At 37.4% G+C, this 19,034-nt stretch overlaps 35 non-coding genes across 35 annotated transcripts; all 35 read right to left on the bottom strand.

The window, feature by feature from the left end:
• Window positions 1-51: 51 nt before the first annotated feature.
• TRNAV-UAC (transfer RNA valine (anticodon UAC)) lies at window positions 52-124 on the bottom strand. Its single transcript has one exon. It is a non-coding gene; the product is annotated as a tRNA-Val (tRNA).
• Window positions 125-417: 293 nt separating this feature from the next.
• Window positions 418-490, bottom strand: TRNAV-CAC (transfer RNA valine (anticodon CAC)). The gene has a single exon. It is a non-coding gene; the product is annotated as a tRNA-Val (tRNA).
• Window positions 491-622: 132 nt separating this feature from the next.
• TRNAV-AAC (transfer RNA valine (anticodon AAC)) lies at window positions 623-695 on the bottom strand. Its single transcript has one exon. It is a non-coding gene; the product is annotated as a tRNA-Val (tRNA).
• Window positions 696-783: 88 nt separating this feature from the next.
• TRNAV-CAC (transfer RNA valine (anticodon CAC)) lies at window positions 784-856 on the bottom strand. Its single transcript has one exon. It is a non-coding gene; the product is annotated as a tRNA-Val (tRNA).
• Window positions 857-988: 132 nt separating this feature from the next.
• Window positions 989-1,061, bottom strand: TRNAV-AAC (transfer RNA valine (anticodon AAC)). Its single transcript has one exon. It is a non-coding gene; the product is annotated as a tRNA-Val (tRNA).
• Window positions 1,062-1,149: 88 nt separating this feature from the next.
• On the bottom strand, window positions 1,150-1,222 carry TRNAV-UAC (transfer RNA valine (anticodon UAC)). Its single transcript has one exon. It is a non-coding gene; the product is annotated as a tRNA-Val (tRNA).
• A 293-nt stretch (window positions 1,223-1,515) lies between these two features.
• On the bottom strand, window positions 1,516-1,588 carry TRNAV-CAC (transfer RNA valine (anticodon CAC)). Its single transcript has one exon. It is a non-coding gene; the product is annotated as a tRNA-Val (tRNA).
• A 132-nt stretch (window positions 1,589-1,720) lies between these two features.
• TRNAV-AAC (transfer RNA valine (anticodon AAC)) lies at window positions 1,721-1,793 on the bottom strand. Its single transcript has one exon. It is a non-coding gene; the product is annotated as a tRNA-Val (tRNA).
• An 88-nt stretch (window positions 1,794-1,881) lies between these two features.
• Window positions 1,882-1,954, bottom strand: TRNAV-CAC (transfer RNA valine (anticodon CAC)). The gene has a single exon. It is a non-coding gene; the product is annotated as a tRNA-Val (tRNA).
• Window positions 1,955-2,086: 132 nt separating this feature from the next.
• TRNAV-AAC (transfer RNA valine (anticodon AAC)) lies at window positions 2,087-2,159 on the bottom strand. Its single transcript has one exon. It is a non-coding gene; the product is annotated as a tRNA-Val (tRNA).
• Window positions 2,160-2,247: 88 nt separating this feature from the next.
• On the bottom strand, window positions 2,248-2,320 carry TRNAV-UAC (transfer RNA valine (anticodon UAC)). Its single transcript has one exon. It is a non-coding gene; the product is annotated as a tRNA-Val (tRNA).
• A 293-nt stretch (window positions 2,321-2,613) lies between these two features.
• Window positions 2,614-2,686, bottom strand: TRNAV-CAC (transfer RNA valine (anticodon CAC)). The gene has a single exon. It is a non-coding gene; the product is annotated as a tRNA-Val (tRNA).
• Window positions 2,687-2,818: 132 nt separating this feature from the next.
• Window positions 2,819-2,891, bottom strand: TRNAV-AAC (transfer RNA valine (anticodon AAC)). Its single transcript has one exon. It is a non-coding gene; the product is annotated as a tRNA-Val (tRNA).
• An 88-nt stretch (window positions 2,892-2,979) lies between these two features.
• Window positions 2,980-3,052, bottom strand: TRNAV-CAC (transfer RNA valine (anticodon CAC)). The gene has a single exon. It is a non-coding gene; the product is annotated as a tRNA-Val (tRNA).
• Window positions 3,053-3,184: 132 nt separating this feature from the next.
• On the bottom strand, window positions 3,185-3,257 carry TRNAV-AAC (transfer RNA valine (anticodon AAC)). Its single transcript has one exon. It is a non-coding gene; the product is annotated as a tRNA-Val (tRNA).
• An 88-nt stretch (window positions 3,258-3,345) lies between these two features.
• TRNAV-UAC (transfer RNA valine (anticodon UAC)) lies at window positions 3,346-3,418 on the bottom strand. Its single transcript has one exon. It is a non-coding gene; the product is annotated as a tRNA-Val (tRNA).
• A 293-nt stretch (window positions 3,419-3,711) lies between these two features.
• TRNAV-CAC (transfer RNA valine (anticodon CAC)) lies at window positions 3,712-3,784 on the bottom strand. Its single transcript has one exon. It is a non-coding gene; the product is annotated as a tRNA-Val (tRNA).
• A 132-nt stretch (window positions 3,785-3,916) lies between these two features.
• Window positions 3,917-3,989, bottom strand: TRNAV-AAC (transfer RNA valine (anticodon AAC)). The gene has a single exon. It is a non-coding gene; the product is annotated as a tRNA-Val (tRNA).
• Window positions 3,990-4,077: 88 nt separating this feature from the next.
• On the bottom strand, window positions 4,078-4,150 carry TRNAV-CAC (transfer RNA valine (anticodon CAC)). Its single transcript has one exon. It is a non-coding gene; the product is annotated as a tRNA-Val (tRNA).
• A 132-nt stretch (window positions 4,151-4,282) lies between these two features.
• On the bottom strand, window positions 4,283-4,355 carry TRNAV-AAC (transfer RNA valine (anticodon AAC)). The gene has a single exon. It is a non-coding gene; the product is annotated as a tRNA-Val (tRNA).
• An 88-nt stretch (window positions 4,356-4,443) lies between these two features.
• TRNAV-CAC (transfer RNA valine (anticodon CAC)) lies at window positions 4,444-4,516 on the bottom strand. Its single transcript has one exon. It is a non-coding gene; the product is annotated as a tRNA-Val (tRNA).
• A 132-nt stretch (window positions 4,517-4,648) lies between these two features.
• TRNAV-AAC (transfer RNA valine (anticodon AAC)) lies at window positions 4,649-4,721 on the bottom strand. The gene has a single exon. It is a non-coding gene; the product is annotated as a tRNA-Val (tRNA).
• An 88-nt stretch (window positions 4,722-4,809) lies between these two features.
• Window positions 4,810-4,882, bottom strand: TRNAV-UAC (transfer RNA valine (anticodon UAC)). Its single transcript has one exon. It is a non-coding gene; the product is annotated as a tRNA-Val (tRNA).
• A 294-nt stretch (window positions 4,883-5,176) lies between these two features.
• On the bottom strand, window positions 5,177-5,249 carry TRNAV-CAC (transfer RNA valine (anticodon CAC)). The gene has a single exon. It is a non-coding gene; the product is annotated as a tRNA-Val (tRNA).
• Window positions 5,250-5,381: 132 nt separating this feature from the next.
• TRNAV-AAC (transfer RNA valine (anticodon AAC)) lies at window positions 5,382-5,454 on the bottom strand. Its single transcript has one exon. It is a non-coding gene; the product is annotated as a tRNA-Val (tRNA).
• Window positions 5,455-5,542: 88 nt separating this feature from the next.
• On the bottom strand, window positions 5,543-5,615 carry TRNAV-CAC (transfer RNA valine (anticodon CAC)). The gene has a single exon. It is a non-coding gene; the product is annotated as a tRNA-Val (tRNA).
• Window positions 5,616-5,747: 132 nt separating this feature from the next.
• Window positions 5,748-5,820, bottom strand: TRNAV-AAC (transfer RNA valine (anticodon AAC)). The gene has a single exon. It is a non-coding gene; the product is annotated as a tRNA-Val (tRNA).
• Window positions 5,821-5,908: 88 nt separating this feature from the next.
• On the bottom strand, window positions 5,909-5,981 carry TRNAV-UAC (transfer RNA valine (anticodon UAC)). Its single transcript has one exon. It is a non-coding gene; the product is annotated as a tRNA-Val (tRNA).
• A 293-nt stretch (window positions 5,982-6,274) lies between these two features.
• Window positions 6,275-6,347, bottom strand: TRNAV-CAC (transfer RNA valine (anticodon CAC)). The gene has a single exon. It is a non-coding gene; the product is annotated as a tRNA-Val (tRNA).
• Window positions 6,348-6,479: 132 nt separating this feature from the next.
• TRNAV-AAC (transfer RNA valine (anticodon AAC)) lies at window positions 6,480-6,552 on the bottom strand. Its single transcript has one exon. It is a non-coding gene; the product is annotated as a tRNA-Val (tRNA).
• An 88-nt stretch (window positions 6,553-6,640) lies between these two features.
• TRNAV-CAC (transfer RNA valine (anticodon CAC)) lies at window positions 6,641-6,713 on the bottom strand. Its single transcript has one exon. It is a non-coding gene; the product is annotated as a tRNA-Val (tRNA).
• A 132-nt stretch (window positions 6,714-6,845) lies between these two features.
• On the bottom strand, window positions 6,846-6,918 carry TRNAV-AAC (transfer RNA valine (anticodon AAC)). Its single transcript has one exon. It is a non-coding gene; the product is annotated as a tRNA-Val (tRNA).
• An 88-nt stretch (window positions 6,919-7,006) lies between these two features.
• On the bottom strand, window positions 7,007-7,079 carry TRNAV-CAC (transfer RNA valine (anticodon CAC)). The gene has a single exon. It is a non-coding gene; the product is annotated as a tRNA-Val (tRNA).
• A 133-nt stretch (window positions 7,080-7,212) lies between these two features.
• Window positions 7,213-7,285, bottom strand: TRNAV-AAC (transfer RNA valine (anticodon AAC)). Its single transcript has one exon. It is a non-coding gene; the product is annotated as a tRNA-Val (tRNA).
• A 1,656-nt stretch (window positions 7,286-8,941) lies between these two features.
• TRNAV-CAC (transfer RNA valine (anticodon CAC)) lies at window positions 8,942-9,014 on the bottom strand. Its single transcript has one exon. It is a non-coding gene; the product is annotated as a tRNA-Val (tRNA).
• Between the last annotated feature and the right edge of the window lie 10,020 nt (window positions 9,015-19,034).

Here is a 19,034-nt window from a genome sequence, read left to right on the forward strand (position 1 = left end):
AAAGAAAGCAGATGACATGCTGATTGCCAAGTAGGAAAAGGAAAAAGGAAATAGTCCCACTGGGTTTTGAACCCAGGACCTTCTGCGTGTAAAGCAGACGTGATAACCACTACACTATGAGACTGCATGAGTAGCTGGCATAAGGGTTAAAAAAAAACAACAAAAAAATACAACATAAATAAATAAATTGGAAAACAAGGGAAACAAAACCAATGAAATGCTTGTCACAAACGATGATGTATACCTATTTAAATTCAAAACAATTCAATGATCAAGATGTGAAAACTTAAAAGTACAGCTGAAAGATATCTTCAAAGAAAAGAGCTAGCATCTTGTTTCCGACACGTTTCCAAAAAAGAAAGAATTACAAAAACCGTCCTCAAAAAGGTAAACGGTTACCTTGAGAGGCAAAAGGAATAGTCCCACTGGGTTTTGAACCCAGGACCTTCTGCGTGTGAAGCAGACGTGATAACCACTACACTATGGGACTGCGGGAGTGCGTGCAGAGACGACCCACACAGCTCGAAACGTGAGTTAGTTAAGACTTTGGATAGAAAACCTCAAGGGATGACTAGCAACAAAAAGAATTCCTCTAGTTTGCAGCACAAAGGAACATCTGCACTAGTCCCACTGGGTCTCGATCCCAGGACCTTCTGCGTGTTAAGCAGACGTGATAACCACTACACTATGGGACTTTGCTTTTGACTGCCTGTGGATCAAAGTGTAAATAAAAAAGAAAGCAGATGACATGCTGATTGCCAAGTAGGAAAAGGAAAAAGCAAATAGTCCCACTGGGTTTTGAACCCAGGACCTTCTGCGTGTGAAGCAGACGTGATAACCACTACACTATGGGACTGCGGGAGTGCGTGCAGTGATGACCCACACAGCTCGAAAGCTTAGTTAGTTGAGACTTTGGATAGAAAACCTCAAGGGATGGCTAGCAACAAAAGGAATTCCTCTGGTTTGCAGCTCAAAGGAACCTGTGCACTAGTCCCACTGGGTCTCGATCCCAGGACCTTCTGCGTGTTAAGCAGACGTGATAACCACTACACTATGGGACTTCGCTTTTGACTGCCTGCGGATCAAAGTGTAAATAAAAAAGAAAGCAGATGACATGCTGATTGCCAAGTAGGAAAAGGCAAAAGGAAATAGTCCCACTGGGTTTTGAACCCAGGACCTTCTGCGTGTAAAGCAGACGTGATAACCACTACACTATGAGACTGCATGAGTAGCTGGCATAAGGGTTAAAAAAAAACAACAAAAAAATACAACATAAATAAATAAATTGGAAAACAAGGGAAACAAAACCAATGAAATGCTTGTCACAAACGACGATGTATACCTATTTAAATTCAAAACAATTCAATGATCAAGATGTGAAAACTTAAAAGTACAGCTGAAAGATATCTTCAAAGAAAAGAGCTAGCATCTTGTTTCCGACACGTTTCCAAAAAAGAAAGAATTACAAAAACCGTCCTCAAAAAGGTAAACGGTTACCTTGAGAGGCAAAAGGAATAGTCCCACTGGGTTTTGAACCCAGGACCTTCTGCGTGTGAAGCAGACGTGATAACCACTACACTATGGGACTGCGGGAGTGCGTGCAGTGACGACCCACACAGCTCGAAAGCTGAGTTAGTTAAGACTTTAGATAGAAAACCTCAAGGGATGTCTAGCAACAAAAAGAATTCCTCTAGTTTGCAGCACAAAGGAACATCTGCACTAGTCCCACTGGGTCTCGATCCCAGGACCTTCTGCGTGTTAAGCAGACGTGATAACCACTACACTATGGGACTTTGCTTTTGACTGCTTGTGGATCAAAGTGTAAATAAAAAAGAAAGCAGATGACATGCTGATTGCCAAGTAGGAAAAGGAAAAAGCAAATAGTCCCACTGGGTTTTGAACCCAGGACCTTCTGCGTGTGAAGCAGACGTGATAACCACTACACTATGGGACTGCGGGAGTGCGTGCAGTGATGACCCACACAGCTCGAAAGCTTAGTTAGTTGAGACTTTGGATAGAAAACCTCAAGGGATGGCTAGCAACAAAAGGAATTCCTCTGGTTTGCAGCTCAAAGGAACCTGTGCACTAGTCCCACTGGGTCTCGATCCCAGGACCTTCTGCGTGTTAAGCAGACGTGATAACCACTACACTATGGGACTTTGCTTTTGACTGCCTGCGGATCAAAGTGTAAATAAAAAAGAAAGCAGATGACATGCTGATTGCCAAGTAGGAAAAGGCAAAAGGAAATAGTCCCACTGGGTTTTGAACCCAGGACCTTCTGCGTGTAAAGCAGACGTGATAACCACTACACTATGAGACTGCATGAGTAGCTGGCATAAGGGTTAAAAAAAAACAACAAAAAAATACAACATAAATAAATAAATTGGAAAACAAGGGAAACAAAACCAATGAAATGCTTGTCACAAACGACGATGTATACCTATTTAAATTCAAAACAATTCAATGATCAAGATGTGAAAACTTAAAAGTACAGCTGAAAGATATCTTCAAAGAAAAGAGCTAGCATCTTGTTTCCGACACGTTTCCAAAAAAGAAAGAATTACAAAAACCGTCCTCAAAAAGGTAAACGGTTACCTTGAGAGGCAAAAGGAATAGTCCCACTGGGTTTTGAACCCAGGACCTTCTGCGTGTGAAGCAGACGTGATAACCACTACACTATGGGACTGCGGGAGTGCGTGCAGTGACGACCCACACAGCTCGAAAGCTTAGTTAGTTAAGACTTTGGATAGAAAACCTCAAGGGATGACTAGCAACAAAAAGAATTCCTCTAGTTTGCAGCACAAAGGAACATCTGCACTAGTCCCACTGGGTCTCGATCCCAGGACCTTCTGCGTGTTAAGCAGACGTGATAACCACTACACTATGGGACTTTGCTTTTGACTGCCTGTGGATCAAAGTGTAAATAAAAAAGAAAGCAGATGACATGCTGATTGCCAAGTAGGAAAAGGAAAAAGCAAATAGTCCCACTGGGTTTTGAACCCAGGACCTTCTGCGTGTGAAGCAGACGTGATAACCACTACACTATGGGACTGCGGGAGTGCGTGCAGTGATGACCCACACAGCTCGAAAGCTTAGTTAGTTGAGACTTTGGATAGAAAACCTCAAGGGATGGCTAGCAACAAAAGGAATTCCTCTGGTTTGCAGCTCAAAGGAACCTGTGCACTAGTCCCACTGGGTCTCGATCCCAGGACCTTCTGCGTGTTAAGCAGACGTGATAACCACTACACTATGGGACTTCGCTTTTGACTGCCTGCGGATCAAAGTGTAAATAAAAAAGAAAGCAGATGACATGCTGATTGCCAAGTAGGAAAAGGCAAAAGGAAATAGTCCCACTGGGTTTTGAACCCAGGACCTTCTGCGTGTAAAGCAGACGTGATAACCACTACACTATGAGACTGCATGAGTAGCTGGCATAAGGGTTAAAAAAAAACAACAAAAAAATACAACATAAATAAATAAATTGGAAAACAAGGGAAACAAAACCAATGAAATGCTTGTCACAAACGACGATGTATACCTATTTAAATTCAAAACAATTCAATGATCAAGATGTGAAAACTTAAAAGTACAGCTGAAAGATATCTTCAAAGAAAAGAGCTAGCATCTTGTTTCCGACACGTTTCCAAAAAAGAAAGAATTACAAAAACCGTCCTCAAAAAGGTAAACGGTTACCTTGAGAGGCAAAAGGAATAGTCCCACTGGGTTTTGAACCCAGGACCTTCTGCGTGTGAAGCAGACGTGATAACCACTACACTATGGGACTGCGGGAGTGCGTGCAGTGACGACCCACACAGCTCGAAACGTGAGTTAGTTAAGACTTTGGATAGAAAACCTCAAGGGATGACTAGCAACAAAAAGAATTCCTCTAGTTTGCAGCACAAAGGAACATCTGCACTAGTCCCACTGGGTCTCGATCCCAGGACCTTCTGCGTGTTAAGCAGACGTGATAACCACTACACTATGGGACTTTGCTTTTGACTGCCTGTGGATCAAAGTGTAAATAAAAAAGAAAGCAGATGACATGCTGATTGCCAAGTAGGAAAAGGAAAAAGCAAATAGTCCCACTGGGTTTTGAACCCAGGACCTTCTGCGTGTGAAGCAGACGTGATAACCACTACACTATGGGACTGCGGGAGTGCGTGCAGTGACGACCCACACAGCTCGAAAGCTTAGTTAGTTAAGACTTTGGATAGAAAACCTCAAGGGATGACTAGCAACAAAAAGAATTCCTCTAGTTTGCAGCACAAAGGAACATCTGCACTAGTCCCACTGGGTCTCGATCCCAGGACCTTCTGCGTGTTAAGCAGACGTGATAACCACTACACTATGGGACTTTGCTTTTGACTGCCTGTGGATCAAAGTGTAAATAAAAAAGAAAGCAGATGACATGCTGATTGCCAAGTAGGAAAAGGAAAAAGCAAATAGTCCCACTGGGTTTTGAACCCAGGACCTTCTGCGTGTGAAGCAGACGTGATAACCACTACACTATGGGACTGCGGGAGTGCGTGCAGTGATGACCCACACAGCTCGAAAGCTTAGTTAGTTGAGACTTTGGATAGAAAACCTCAAGGGATGGCTAGCAACAAAAGGAATTCCTCTGGTTTGCAGCTCAAAGGAACCTGTGCACTAGTCCCACTGGGTCTCGATCCCAGGACCTTCTGCGTGTTAAGCAGACGTGATAACCACTACACTATGGGACTTCGCTTTTGACTGCCTGCGGATCAAAGTGTAAATAAAAAAGAAAGCAGATGACATGCTGATTGCCAAGTAGGAAAAGGCAAAAGGAAATAGTCCCACTGGGTTTTGAACCCAGGACCTTCTGCGTGTAAAGCAGACGTGATAACCACTACACTATGAGACTGCATGAGTAGCTGGCATAAGGGTTAAAAAAAAACAACAACAAAAATACAACATAAATAAATAAATTGGAAAACAAGGGAAACAAAACCAATGAAATGCTTGTCACAAACGATGATGTATACCTATTTAAATTCAAAACAATTCAATGATCAAGATGTGAAAACTTAAAAGTACAGCTGAAAGATATCTTCAAAGAAAAGAGCTAGCATCTTGTTTCCGACACGTTTCCAAAAAAGAAAGAATTACAAAAACCGTCCTCAAAAAGGTAAACGGTTACCTTGAGAGGCAAAAGGAATAGTCCCACTGGGTTTTGAACCCAGGACCTTCTGCGTGTGAAGCAGACGTGATAACCACTACACTATGGGACTGCGGGAGTGCGTGCAGAGACGACCCACACAGCTCGAAAGCTTAGTTAGTTAAGACTTTGGATAGAAAACCTCAAGGGATGACTAGCAACAAAAAGAATTCCTCTAGTTTGCAGCACAAAGGAACATCTGCACTAGTCCCACTGGGTCTCGATCCCAGGACCTTCTGCGTGTTAAGCAGACGTGATAACCACTACACTATGGGACTTTGCTTTTGACTGCCTGTGGATCAAAGTGTAAATAAAAAAGAAAGCAGATGACATGCTGATTGCCAAGTAGGAAAAGGAAAAAGCAAATAGTCCCACTGGGTTTTGAACCCAGGACCTTCTGCGTGTGAAGCAGACGTGATAACCACTACACTATGGGACTGCGGGAGTGCGTGCAGTGATGACCCACACAGCTCGAAAGCTTAGTTAGTTGAGACTTTGGATAGAAAACCTCAAGGGATGGCTAGCAACAAAAGGAATTCCTCTGGTTTGCAGCTCAAAGGAACCTGTGCACTAGTCCCACTGGGTCTCGATCCCAGGACCTTCTGCGTGTTAAGCAGACGTGATAACCACTACACTATGGGACTTCGCTTTTGACTGCCTGCGGATCAAAGTGTAAATAAAAAAGAAAGCAGATGACATGCTGATTGCCAAGTAGGAAAAGGCAAAAGGAAATAGTCCCACTGGGTTTTGAACCCAGGACCTTCTGCGTGTAAAGCAGACGTGATAACCACTACACTATGAGACTGCATGAGTAGCTGGCATAAGGGTTAAAAAAAAACAACAAAAAAATACAACATAAATAAATAAATTGGAAAACAAGGGAAACAAAACCAATGAAATGCTTGTCACAAACGACGATGTATACCTATTTAAATTCAAAACAATTCAATGATCAAGATGTGAAAACTTAAAAGTACAGCTGAAAGATATCTTCAAAGAAAAGAGCTAGCATCTTGTTTCCGACACGTTTCCAAAAAAGAAAGAATTACAAAAACCGTCCTCAAAAAGGTAAACGGTTACCTTGAGAGGCAAAAGGAATAGTCCCACTGGGTTTTGAACCCAGGACCTTCTGCGTGTGAAGCAGACGTGATAACCACTACACTATGGGACTGCGGGAGTGCGTGCAGTGACGACCCACACAGCTCGAAAGCTTAGTTAGTTAAGACTTTGGATAGAAAACCTCAAGGGATGACTAGCAACAAAAAGAATTCCTCTAGTTTGCAGCACAAAGGAACATCTGCACTAGTCCCACTGGGTCTCGATCCCAGGACCTTCTGCGTGTTAAGCAGACGTGATAACCACTACACTATGGGACTTTGCTTTTGACTGCCTGTGGATCAAAGTGTAAATAAAAAAGAAAGCAGATGACATGCTGATTGCCAAGTAGGAAAAGGAAAAAGCAAATAGTCCCACTGGGTTTTGAACCCAGGACCTTCTGCGTGTGAAGCAGACGTGATAACCACTACACTATGGGACTGCGGGAGTGCGTGCAGTGATGACCCACACAGCTCGAAAGCTTAGTTAGTTGAGACTTTGGATAGAAAACCTCAAGGGATGGCTAGCAACAAAAGGAATTCCTCTGGTTTGCAGCTCAAAGGAACCTGTGCACTAGTCCCACTGGGTCTCGATCCCAGGACCTTCTGCGTGTTAAGCAGACGTGATAACCACTACACTATGGGACTTCGCTTTTGACTGCCTGCGGATCAAAGTGTAAATAAAAAAGAAAGCAGATGACATGCTGATTGCCAAGTAGGAAAAGGAAAAAGCAAATAGTCCCACTGGGTTTTGAACCCAGGACCTTCTGCGTGTGAAGCAGACGTGATAACCACTACACTATGGGACTGCGGGAGTGCGTGCAGTGATGACCCACACAGCTCGAAAGCTTAGTTAGTTGAGACTTTGGATAGAAAACCTCAAGGGATGGCTAGCAACAAAAGGAATTCCTCTAGGTTTGCAGCTCAAAGGAACCTGTGCACTAGTCCCACTGGGTCTCGATCCCAGGACCTTCTGCGTGTTAAGCAGACGTGATAACCACTACACTATGGGACTTCGCTTTTGACTGCCTGCGGATCAAAGTGTAAATAAAAAAGAAAGCATATGGGGGGGCGGAGCCAGCTAGTGACCAAGATGGTCGCATCGCATGGGAGCTCCGTGATACAAATTACCTAATATATCTTCCTAAAGCCTAAAACTCGCACAATATATATAGAAAGGAGGAAAATAGTTGTGTGGAGGACTGATATGCACAGAGAGATAAATAACAAGTCTGTCGTCTCAGGTAAATCACATGCCTATGTCAGAGGGGGCCGCAACGCGCAGCAAGACACCGCCATAACCTATTCATACAGCACAGTCATAGCTGGCGGAGTTTCTAAGTACCCGATACTTGGGGATTTGCCCTGTTGGTCCTCATGAGAAGTTGTGTCTCACAGTATACAGATAGCGTTACATCGGCGGAGAAACATCCCACTCGCTGTCGGTCATCATGCTGCTTACCGCGCTGCATGAGGAGATCACACAATTGCTACAGGCACATTTAATGAGGCTGGAGATCTCTATGGTGGAGGTTTTTAAGAATGCCTATAATGTAAAAGCCCCATGCATGCCTCACACAACTGCAACTATGGTACCTGATAAGCCGGTGTTTTGTAGGATGGACAGCACAGCCCACGAGGTGAATTACCACTGTGGGGAAGATCCTGATGGCCATAACAGCTTGGCATCCACTGTTGAGGAAGCCTCGTGGTCCCCTACCGGAACAGAGTCTGGGACACACTTTACCCCACATCCTGACTTGGCCCCACTACGAGGGCATCACACTGTGCACAACCAGCTTCTACGGATCTTTGGGGAGCCGGTGGATCTTGCTGCTGAGCATGGTGAGCTGAATTTTGACACCATTATACTTACCGGAGCGACACCCTGGAAATCCGTTAGCCAGTCCTGCAGTGCAATAGATATAGAAGGATGCTCTCCTGTACCGGACACTTTCCCCTTGAGACCTGTATCCTGCCTGGCCTATCCCTACCATAGAGCATCCGCTTCATATGCCTCAATAGCGGGTGGGGGCAGCCTTGGGAGCAGGAATGAAAATTTATTTTGCCTGGCAGGAAGGATCCTCATTTCACAGGTTCGCCAAAAAAAAGGTATTGGTTAAACGACCCGGAGTCCTTACCCTGCCCGGTGTTTTGGTCAGGTCTCTAGTGAACCACTGGACATTTAATTTGGAACATGTGTGAACTTAATAATACCACCAAGGACACTCCCCTGGATAATTTCTTCTAAGCTTTGACCCTGGTACCCCACCTCTGGACATGAACATGTTATTTTATTTAAGGTTAAGTGGGTACTTATAGTTATATTGGTCACAGCAATGGCTGGGTTGAAACACATGATGTCTAAACATTTAAGTTTGCTATATATAATAATTCTAGCTACCTAGTTTGGGCGCAACCCTGCTTTGAGAATGTATGATCTATTGTTTTCTAGTTTTATATTTTATTCTGACCTGGCATTGCATCCCAATAGCAGAATATTCAGCAATGTTGGATGTTTGTACCGTAACCATACACGAATATCACTTACATTAGTCATGGATAAAAAGAGTTACGTCAGAATACCATTGTAAGTAGAGATAGGCTATAAGGTCAAACAGAGAGAGGCAGACAGTGCAAAAGAAATTTGTGCATATATAACTGTGTTCAATAGTCCCACTGGGTTTTGAACCCAGGACCTTCTGCGTGTGAAGCAGACATGATAACCACTACACTGTGGGACTGCGGGAGTGCGTGCAGTGACGACCCACACAGCTCGAAAGCTTAGTTAGTTAAAGTGATGGTAAACTATTGTTACTTCGAATTAACGGTTTTGTTAGTTGTCAAAAAATAATGTGAGTTTCATTCATCAATTCGTTTACATCGCAATCTAAAAAACAATATTTATTTCTGAACATTCTATTTTCTTACTCTTATCCTCCTCCCGTACCACGGCCGCCATTAATATTCCGCCGGTTACTTTTTTTGAGTAACCAGTGACAGCGCAGGCCAGTCGGCGACACTCCTCTTTCCTAACACGCCCTTGAAATGATCTGCGCATGCCTTAACTTTTGTTTTGGTTTCAGAGAGCGCTCTACATCGGAATTGTGCGCATGCTCAGTATTTACTGACAACGAAATCGCAACATTTTATTTGAACTAATAGCGGATGAAACATTCTATCTGGCAAGTTTTTTTTTTTTAACTTTATGTGTGCTTGCAAATTTTATGTATGCTTTATTTCATAACAATTATTACAAGAACATGACGGTTTGCTTCTAAAATTATGAGTCTTTTATTAAAAAAGCCAAAGACTGATTTTAATATTATAATAGTTAATTAGGTACATGCAAATCATGTTATATATAGAAAAAGAAGAAACGATTATTACATTTAGATATCAATAGAAGAATAAATATAAATAGAAGAGTTTAGACATCCAAAAAATGTTTTAATAAAAAGAAAAAAAGTGCAATCTAAAAAGGGTGATATATATATATATATATATATATATAAATATATATATATATATATATATATATATAAATATATATATATATATATATATATATATATAAATATATATATATATATATATATATATAAATATATATATAAATATATATATATATTTATATATATATATATATATATATATATATATATATTTTTTTTTTATATATATATATAGATATAGATATAGATACATAGAACACAATATGCAAGCAAGTAAACCAAAAATATTTTGTTAATTTTTTTTATAAATTTATTTTATCATCATCATCAAATATAGTTATATAGTAAATATATTTACATCAATATCTAAAATCATAATTAGTGGATATCATTATGTTAAAATTAATTTTTGATTTAAGTAATATTTTTTTTAATACTCATAATAGAAGAGTGAAAAAATAGCTATTAGTAATGTTTACTATCTTACAATAATGTACTATTGAATAAAAAATAAGATAATATAAGTAAAGATAAAGTAATGTTTAGCGCTCTCTCTCTCCCACCATTCTCTTTTAATTGATCTATATACACCCCTCTCTTTTGCTCTCTCTCTAACCCACTCTCTCCCCCCCCCTCTCTTTCCCCCCCCTCTCTCCCCCCTCTCTTTCCCCACCCTCTCTTTCCCCCCTCTCTTTCAACACCCTCTCTTTCCCCCCTCTCTCTCCCCCACCCTCTCTCTGCCCCCTCAATCTTTTTTTAAAAAAAAACCCTCTCTCTCTTGCCCATCACCTTTATCTTTCCTACCACCTCTCACTCTTACCCTCTCTCTCAACACTCTCTATACACCCCTATCACTATTTCTCTCTCCCACCCTCTATCTCTCTCTCTTCCTCCCTTTCTCTTTATCTATCTCTTCATCCTCTATCTATCTTTACTCGCACCCCTCTCTCCCCGACTCTTTCTCAAACCCACTCTCTTTCTAACCCCCTCTGTATCCAACCCTCTTTTTTTTCTCTAAACCACTCTCTCTCCACCCTCTCTCTCTTGTCCACCGCCTCTCTTCCTCCACCCTCTCTCTCTTGTCCACCCCCTCTCTCTCAAACCTCTCTATCCCTCAACTCTCTCTATTTCTCTATACCCCCTCTCTTTATCTCTCTCTTCCCCCTCTCTCTCTCTATTTACAACACCTGCTTTCATCCCCCCCCCTCTCTCTCTCTCTTCACAACTCACTCTCTTTCTCCTGCCCTCTCTATCCCCCCTCTCTCTCTTTCCCATCCCCTCTCTCTATTTCACACCCACTCTATCCACCATCTCTCTCTTTCCCATCCCCTCTCTCTCTTTCCCACCCACTATATCTCCACCCTATCTTTTTTTTCAACTCCTCTCTCTCTCTCTCTCTCTCTCTCTCTCTCTCATCCTCTCTCTCTCTCTCACCCCTCTCTCTCTCTCACCCCTCTCTATCCCTAAACTCTCTCTATTTCTCTAAACCCCCTCTCTTTATCTCTCTCTTCCCCCTCTCTCTCTCTTTATTTCACACACCCTCTTTCTCTAAATTCTCTCTCCAACACACTCTCTTTCTCCCGCCCTCTCTATCCCCCCTGTCTTTCCCATTCACTCTCTCTCTTTCCCACCCACTCTCTCTCAACCCTATCTCTCTTTTCCACACCCTCTCTCTCTCACATTCTCTTTTACACCCCCTCTATCTCCCACCCTCTCTCTCACTCTCTCTCTCTCTCTCTCTCTCTCACTCTCTCTCACAATCTCTCTCTTTTCAAAAACCTCTCTCTCCCACCCTCTCTATCACCCCTCTCTCACTCACCCTCTCTCTATTTACCACCACCTCTCTTTTCCACTCTCTCTTATCCGCTCTCTCTCTTTTACATCACCTCTCTCTCCCACCCTCTCTCCCAATATCTTTCACCCCTCTCTGTCCCTCAATTATCTCTTTTTCTCTATACCACCCTCTTTTTCTCTTCCATACCCCTCTCTCTCTATTTCCCACACCCTCTTTCACCCCCTCTCTCTCTCCAAAACACTATCTTTCTCCTGCCCTCTCTATCCCCCCCTCTCTCTATTTCACACCCACTCTCTTTCCACCCTATCTCTCTTTTCCACACCCTCTCTCACTCTCTTATCCTCTCTCACACTCTCTTTCTTTTCAATCTACTATCTCTCCCACCCTCTCTCTCTCCCTCTCTCTCATACCTCTCTATCCCACAACTCTCTATATTTCTCTATACCCCCCTATCTTTATCTCTCTCTCTCTATTTCCAACACCCTCTCTCTCCCACCTCTCTCTCTCTCTATCTCCTACTCTCTATTTATCACGCCCTCTATTTCCCTCAGTCTCTCTCTTTACCATCCACTCTCCCACTTTTCCACCCCCTCTCCCTCTTTCCCAAGCCCTCTATCTCCACCCTATATCTCTTTTCCAACCCCTCTCTCTCTCCCACCCTCTATCTCACCCTCTCTCTCTTTACCACCAACTCTCTCTCACACCCTCTCTCACACCACCTCTCTCACCCTCTCTCTCTCTAAACTCTCTATTTCTCTATACCCCCCACTCTTTATCTCTCTCTCTTTTCCCTCTTTCTATTTCACCCCACATTATCTCTCCCACCCATCTCTCTCCCATTCCTCTCCCCCCCCCTCTCTCTCTCAAACCCACTCTCTTTCTCTACCATCTCTATCCCTCCTCTCTCTATTTCCCACCACCTCTCTCTCCACCAATTCTCTCTCTTTATATATATATGATAGATCAATATTTTTTTTTTATTATTTTTTTTTTTTTAAATCTAATTGTTAAATTTATTATGTTATATTTATCAATTAATATTTCAGTATATAATGGCTACTGCAAACGGATTGGTACGTACTATGATGGATCTGGACGAGGATGAGTATAATTCAATGGTATGTAATAATGACAACTTATTTAAAAAAAATTTTTTTAATTAGAATTAAAATTATTTTTTTAATTCAAAATGTTTATATTTTTTATTTGACAGATGTCACAATTACTAGAAGAACGATATTCACAGCCTTTGCTATTTGATGTATCACAGACACATGAATGGGATCCAAGACGAAATGAAAGAGACATTCATACAGATAGTGAAACATCAACAAATGATACTGAAGATAATGTTGATGACAGTGAAGACAGAGAACATTTAGAAAAATTAGATTGGTGTATGTGTGGCAATTGTAGTTTAATGCCAACTATAGTTGAAAGCATTTGCTGCCGTGAGAGTGAAAAAGTTGTGAGTAACATTCCAGATGGTGCTACCTGCATCACAGACCATGAATATCACCAGTCAATTACAGATCGTATATATTTGTACAGGATGTCTAAAATTACTAAGAGCAATGGACCAATGCGTTTCCAGGGTGGACAACCTCTGACAGAAAGGTAAAATATATTGCTTCATTCAAAAATAATTACATTCAAAAATTTAAATATAAATAATATATAGCGCTACCACGATCAAACTAGAACTAACACTAAAATTTTATTACAAGAATAGTGTGTAAGATTTTTAAAGAGTGCAGTCTACTGTTGTTTCAGAACTGCTTTTACATTATCCAAATACACCTGGATGCAGCTTCTGCTGCATACATGTGTATTATTTCAACAACCTACAATCAAGTTTTATTAGGAAAAGGGCAGGTTGTTTTAAGCAGCTGCATACAGGTATATTCTTTCAACACCGTTCCATCTTTGTATATTCATTTTATTTTATTCTATTGCTAAAAATGTTTTTGAATAACAATATTTTTTTTTATTATTTTTTCCATATATTAAAGTTTATACTACCTCTATTTTACTCTCCATCTTCATCCTCTTTTTTGCTCTCCCTCTCAACACTGTTATTTTCTCTCTCTATATCTCCTCTATTTTTAAATATTTTAATTTCTTGTTTCTCTGTCTATCAACTCTATTTTGAAGTCTCTCTCAATAAGGACTTTCAAAACAATATTTTGATCTATACTTTATTCTCTATTGATCTCCATCTCCACACTCAATTTTTTTTTAAATCTATGTCTCCTCTATTTTGCTCTTTATCTACCTTTAAATTTTTTTATTATATCTCTCTTAGCCATTTTATATTATTTACTTTACAAGAGTTTAATTTGATCTCTCTATATCTAAACTCTATTTTGCTCTATATAACTTAATTTTTCAGTCAACATCTCCCCTCTCTATTGCTCTCCCTCTTCAATAACATATATATTTTGATCTCTATTTGAACACCATCTTTTTTTCTTTTCCTCTTCGATATTTTTTTAATCTATATGTAACTCAAATAGATTTTGGTATATCTACCATCTATTTCTCTCTATCACACCTCTCCTTTGCTCTAGCACTCCTCACCTCACTTTAAAATATTTTTTCAATATTGAATAAAATGAAAAAATATCCTCTGTTGCTCTCTCTCTCTCCTACTCTCTCCTTTGATTTCTCGATCAACACAAGATTTTGCTATATATAAAATTTAACTCTCAATAATAACTTTCAATTTTTGGCTTATAAATCATTCATGCCATCTATTTAGATCTCCCTCTCCTCCCTTCCAACCTCACTTTTGCTCTCTATTTCTCTCTCTAAACATTATTTTGCTTACTATCTCACCACTGTATTCTTTGAATATATATAATTAAAATAATTATAAATTAATTATTTCTATATAAATGTAATAAATAAATATTTTGAATACATTTAAATTTAAGTATTACATTTATTATTTTTTATAGGGCTTACCGTAAACTGGCTTACAGAAGCTACACATGCTTCATACATGATTATCTAGGTCCAAAAAAACCGCATACCTATACCTTCTTGTGTTGTGAACAGTATTAGAAGGGCATTTCCAGCACCTGACAACATTTACGTCGGATTCCATTATCCGGAAGATGATGGACCCGCATCTCAAATGATTCTCGATTAAAAAAATATATATTGAAGTTTCAATATAAGTTGTTTATTGTTTAATTGATAGATATATAGATTTATATATATTTTTACGAAGTGAATATTTAGCAATTTTTTGAATAGTTTTTTTATGTTTTGAAAAAGTGTTTAAGATTTATACATTTTTTTTTATTATTTTTTTAAAGGATTCTAATTAAAATATACATTCTTGTTTCTTTATTTATTTAATTTATGTCTCGATTATCGATAAAAAAAAATATATTTTTCAAGAATGATAATGCTTTGTTCATTGTGTCTAGTTAATTAAAAAATTGAAATTGCACAATTTGAGATATATGTTCAAAAATGTATTTGAACATTTTTTTTGGAAAATTGTTTGGAAAGCATATATTTTTATGCGTTTTTTTATTAACATGCTTGTAAGTAAAATATTAAAATTTTAAAATTTATAAAGATATTGTGATATGTTTAATCTTAAAAATTGCTTTTGTGTGTTCATTTACAATATTTATTTAAAAAACATTTTTTTTTTATTTAATTATTATTGCATGTCTTAGTAAGTCATAAACTTGATGCTTCTGTGCTCTGGTTATTTTAGTTAGTGATCGATAATCCATTAAAATTTTTGTGATAATGTATGTTACATACTAATAGATATATTTAATTACATTCATAAGCACAAATATAAAATGTAAACTTAGAAGTTTTAATAATTTTAATTATGTTAATTAATTTATTGCATGCATTGAAGGTTCTACACAAGGGCACACAAAAGAGACATTGCCAAGGTTCAAATGTCCTTGGCCCCACTATTGTGCCCCCCCTGAGCTGGCCACTGATACGAATGATCTGCATGTTTGCATGTATGTATGTTTGTATATGTTTCTGTATTTATTTTTGTGTATATATATATATATATATATATATATAAATTTATGTTTGTATATATGTGTGTTTATATGTGTACGTTAGGTGTCTTTATATGTGTATGTTATGTGTGTTTATATGTGTACGTTATGTCTGTTTGTGTGTATATGTATGTATATGTATGTGTGTGCATATAGATAGATAGATATAGAGACAGAGATATAGATATATAGATATATAGAGATAGAGATATAGCTATAGATATAGCGATAGATAGAGATATATAGAGATAGAGATATATTAGATTGTATGTCTGTGTGTATATATATATATATATATTTATATATATATATATATATACATACACACAAAGATACATACATACATATGTAACAAACATAAATACAAAATAATTCTATATATATATATATATTTATTTATATACTCACACACAAACACACACATATATATATATATATATATATATATAAATATATCAGTATGTAAGTGTGTGTGTGTATGTATGTATGTATATATATTATATATATATATATATATATATATATATATATATATAATTTTTTATAAAAAAACTTTTAGCCACAGATTAAACAATGACCCAACGTGGGCAAAACAGTAAAATTTGTCTTTAACTTTAAATTGATTGCATGTGAAGGAGATTGATTTATTAAATATTTGATTTTTATTTCAATACCTTCCTCACTCACATTTTTCAAATTCTCAATACATTCATTCCTCAACTCCTTTACTACATCAAATCAATGAATTATTACAGCACCTACATACCGTATTTGTTTACTTTCAGACCTTTTTTTATTAAAACTTAATTCCCTTGATCAATTATTTCACTAATTTCTTAAACCAGAATTTAATATTATCAACAACCAATTATATCTTCTCTTGCTCAATCACTAATTTATATAATTTCTCTAGCTTTTATAACGTTATCTTCTTCTCTCTTTTTCATATTGGTGATGAATTATTTTGATATTCCATTAATTCTATCATCATATATGTTAGTCTTTTACTATAATTGTATTTTTTAATAGTTCATATATAATTTATTTATTAAACACTGTACTAATTTATTTTTTTAAAAAAAATATTTTTTTTAATTGGGTGGTGAGGCATCATATTATTGATTGCCTATGGCATCAATAAACCAAAAAAAATGTCTGTAATAAATATATTATATAGTAATGAATTTTAAATAACAATAAAATTCAATTAATATAATAAAATAAAGTGTAATGAAGATTGATACAATCATTATAATTGAAAATGAAATTTATAAGACACACATTAAATTGATAATTTTGAAAAATTTACATTTATTTTTAAAAATCAAGTATTTTCTGAAGTTTAAAATATTTTTTAAATTTTCTTCAAAAAATAAAGTTACATTCACTTTAATTAACACATTTTTAAAAAAAAAATAAAACCAAACAAAATATGTCAATTATATTTAGACAAATATTTGTAATCCAATTACTCAAAAAAATTTTTTGGAAATCTAGTTATTTTTTTCTGTAAAAGTTCACTTTTGGGTGGTCTTGGTGTTGATGCTATATTTGTAGGCAAAGAAGGATTTTTTGAAACCCAATCATGGCCAATTGTATCTTCAACCAGATCAAGTACATAAGTATTCATTTCAGAAATATGAGTCATGTCCATCTTTTCATAGACTGGTCTTAGAAGCCACTCCTTCTTACTTTTAGGATAATAAAAATTAAACCTCAATTGTCCAAAACAACCACTTTCTTCGGTGGGATATTTTATTCGAGCTTGTACTCTGGATGAGTTCTTATTATGAGCAATTGCAGACAATTTTGTTCGTGTATCCATGGCATCCATTTTAAAATGCACTCTTTTGGGTCTATATTTTAGAACAAAGCTATGGAATGCTTCCAAAGATCCTGTATGGCAAAAAAATCGTAGATGGTATAAATCTTTTTCTATTTGTCCATTACATACTAAATTTTGAAGTTCATGGAAAGCCTCGGAATTTTTTTTTAACCATTTTCTTTCACGCACCTCATCATTAGTTATAGTGTCGTGAAGGCAAGATTTATCTTCCTCATCTTCCTTCCAAGAATGGACGTTGATGACATGATATAAAGTCGATTTCCACATTTGCATCAATTTAGATGTATCTCCTTTGCATAACATGCAACATGTCCAAAGATGATTGGCCAATGAATTCAACCAAGGCATAATTTCCTTGCATTCTTTTTTTCTGCTACTAGCGATAATTTTTTTCTTTAAGCTTTTTGTATAATGCCATAAATCGAATTGATGATGAATTTTGGGGTATTCTTCGCGGAGAATCTTCCGAATACTAACGTGTCTGTCTGTGGCCATTATAAAGCAAAAAATGCCGTCCATCAACAAGCTATTCAAAGACTGTCTAAAACCTTTGGCCTCCATCGCCACAGAAGATGTGGTTTCAGAAACCTGAACAACCTGTAAATCCAATATTTTTTTGGTACTATCTTCCATAATTGTATAAGTACAGTACTTGGCTGAAAAGCCAGGACTGTCACATTGTCCATCTCCGGTTAGTGTTAGTGCTTTCCCTTTCATTTAATTGATTAATTCTTGCCTTTCTTTTTTCCAATAGGTGTCCACAGTTGGAAACAAATATTCCTTTTGATATTTATAATAAGTTTGTTTAGATATAAAATAAATACCAAAGTAATTGAACATTTCTTGCACTTTATCAAATTGATTTCCAGAAAATAAGATGGAAGAACATGCTAAAATGTTACCGACTGGTTTACTTCCAATAGTTGGTTGACTGTTCCATAGTTTAGTCACATGTCCATCTTCACACTCTCCTGAAACTTCCATCATAGTCCCAACCATTCTTTTGATTATTGTCATTATTGGTGAGTTGCAAGGTATTAATGATTGACAAGGTACAAATTTCAGCAAATAATCCAAATTTTTTTCAAAAACTATTAATTTTTTACCATCAACATATTCTTTTGTTGAAAAATCAGGTATAATAGAATATTCATCCTCAGATTCTATGGTTGTTTCTGGAACATAGCTTTCGTCTTTTGAATACTGATTGATGTTCTCTATTTCAGATATATCTAGATTATCATTTGTTTGATCTAATGTATCCATCTCTTCTACTATTTCTACCAATGGATTTTCTTTAATAGGAATTGCAGTTTCTCTTTGAGAATTTTTTTGATCTGTTATTGAAGTTTCTGGAACCCTTACAGACTGTGGATCACTCATAGTCAAATCTACTGATGATTCTTTTGATTGTGACATTCTTGAACTATCGTAAATGCTTAATTCACAACTGACGTCTCCCATTGTCCATGTGTGTTGATTGCATTTTTTTATATTTCCGTGAAACATGGTTGACTTATTTTTTTTAGGAGTTTCAATATTAGTTTGAAGATTAACACTTAATGTACCAAAATAAGGTTGAAACTCAGTAAAATTGTCTGTTAATATTTTGTTTTCAGTAT

The sequence above is a fragment of the Bombina bombina genome, chromosome 1 (assembly GCF_027579735.1).
Source record: "Bombina bombina isolate aBomBom1 chromosome 1, aBomBom1.pri, whole genome shotgun sequence".
NCBI lineage: Eukaryota > Metazoa > Chordata > Amphibia > Anura > Bombinatoridae > Bombina > Bombina bombina.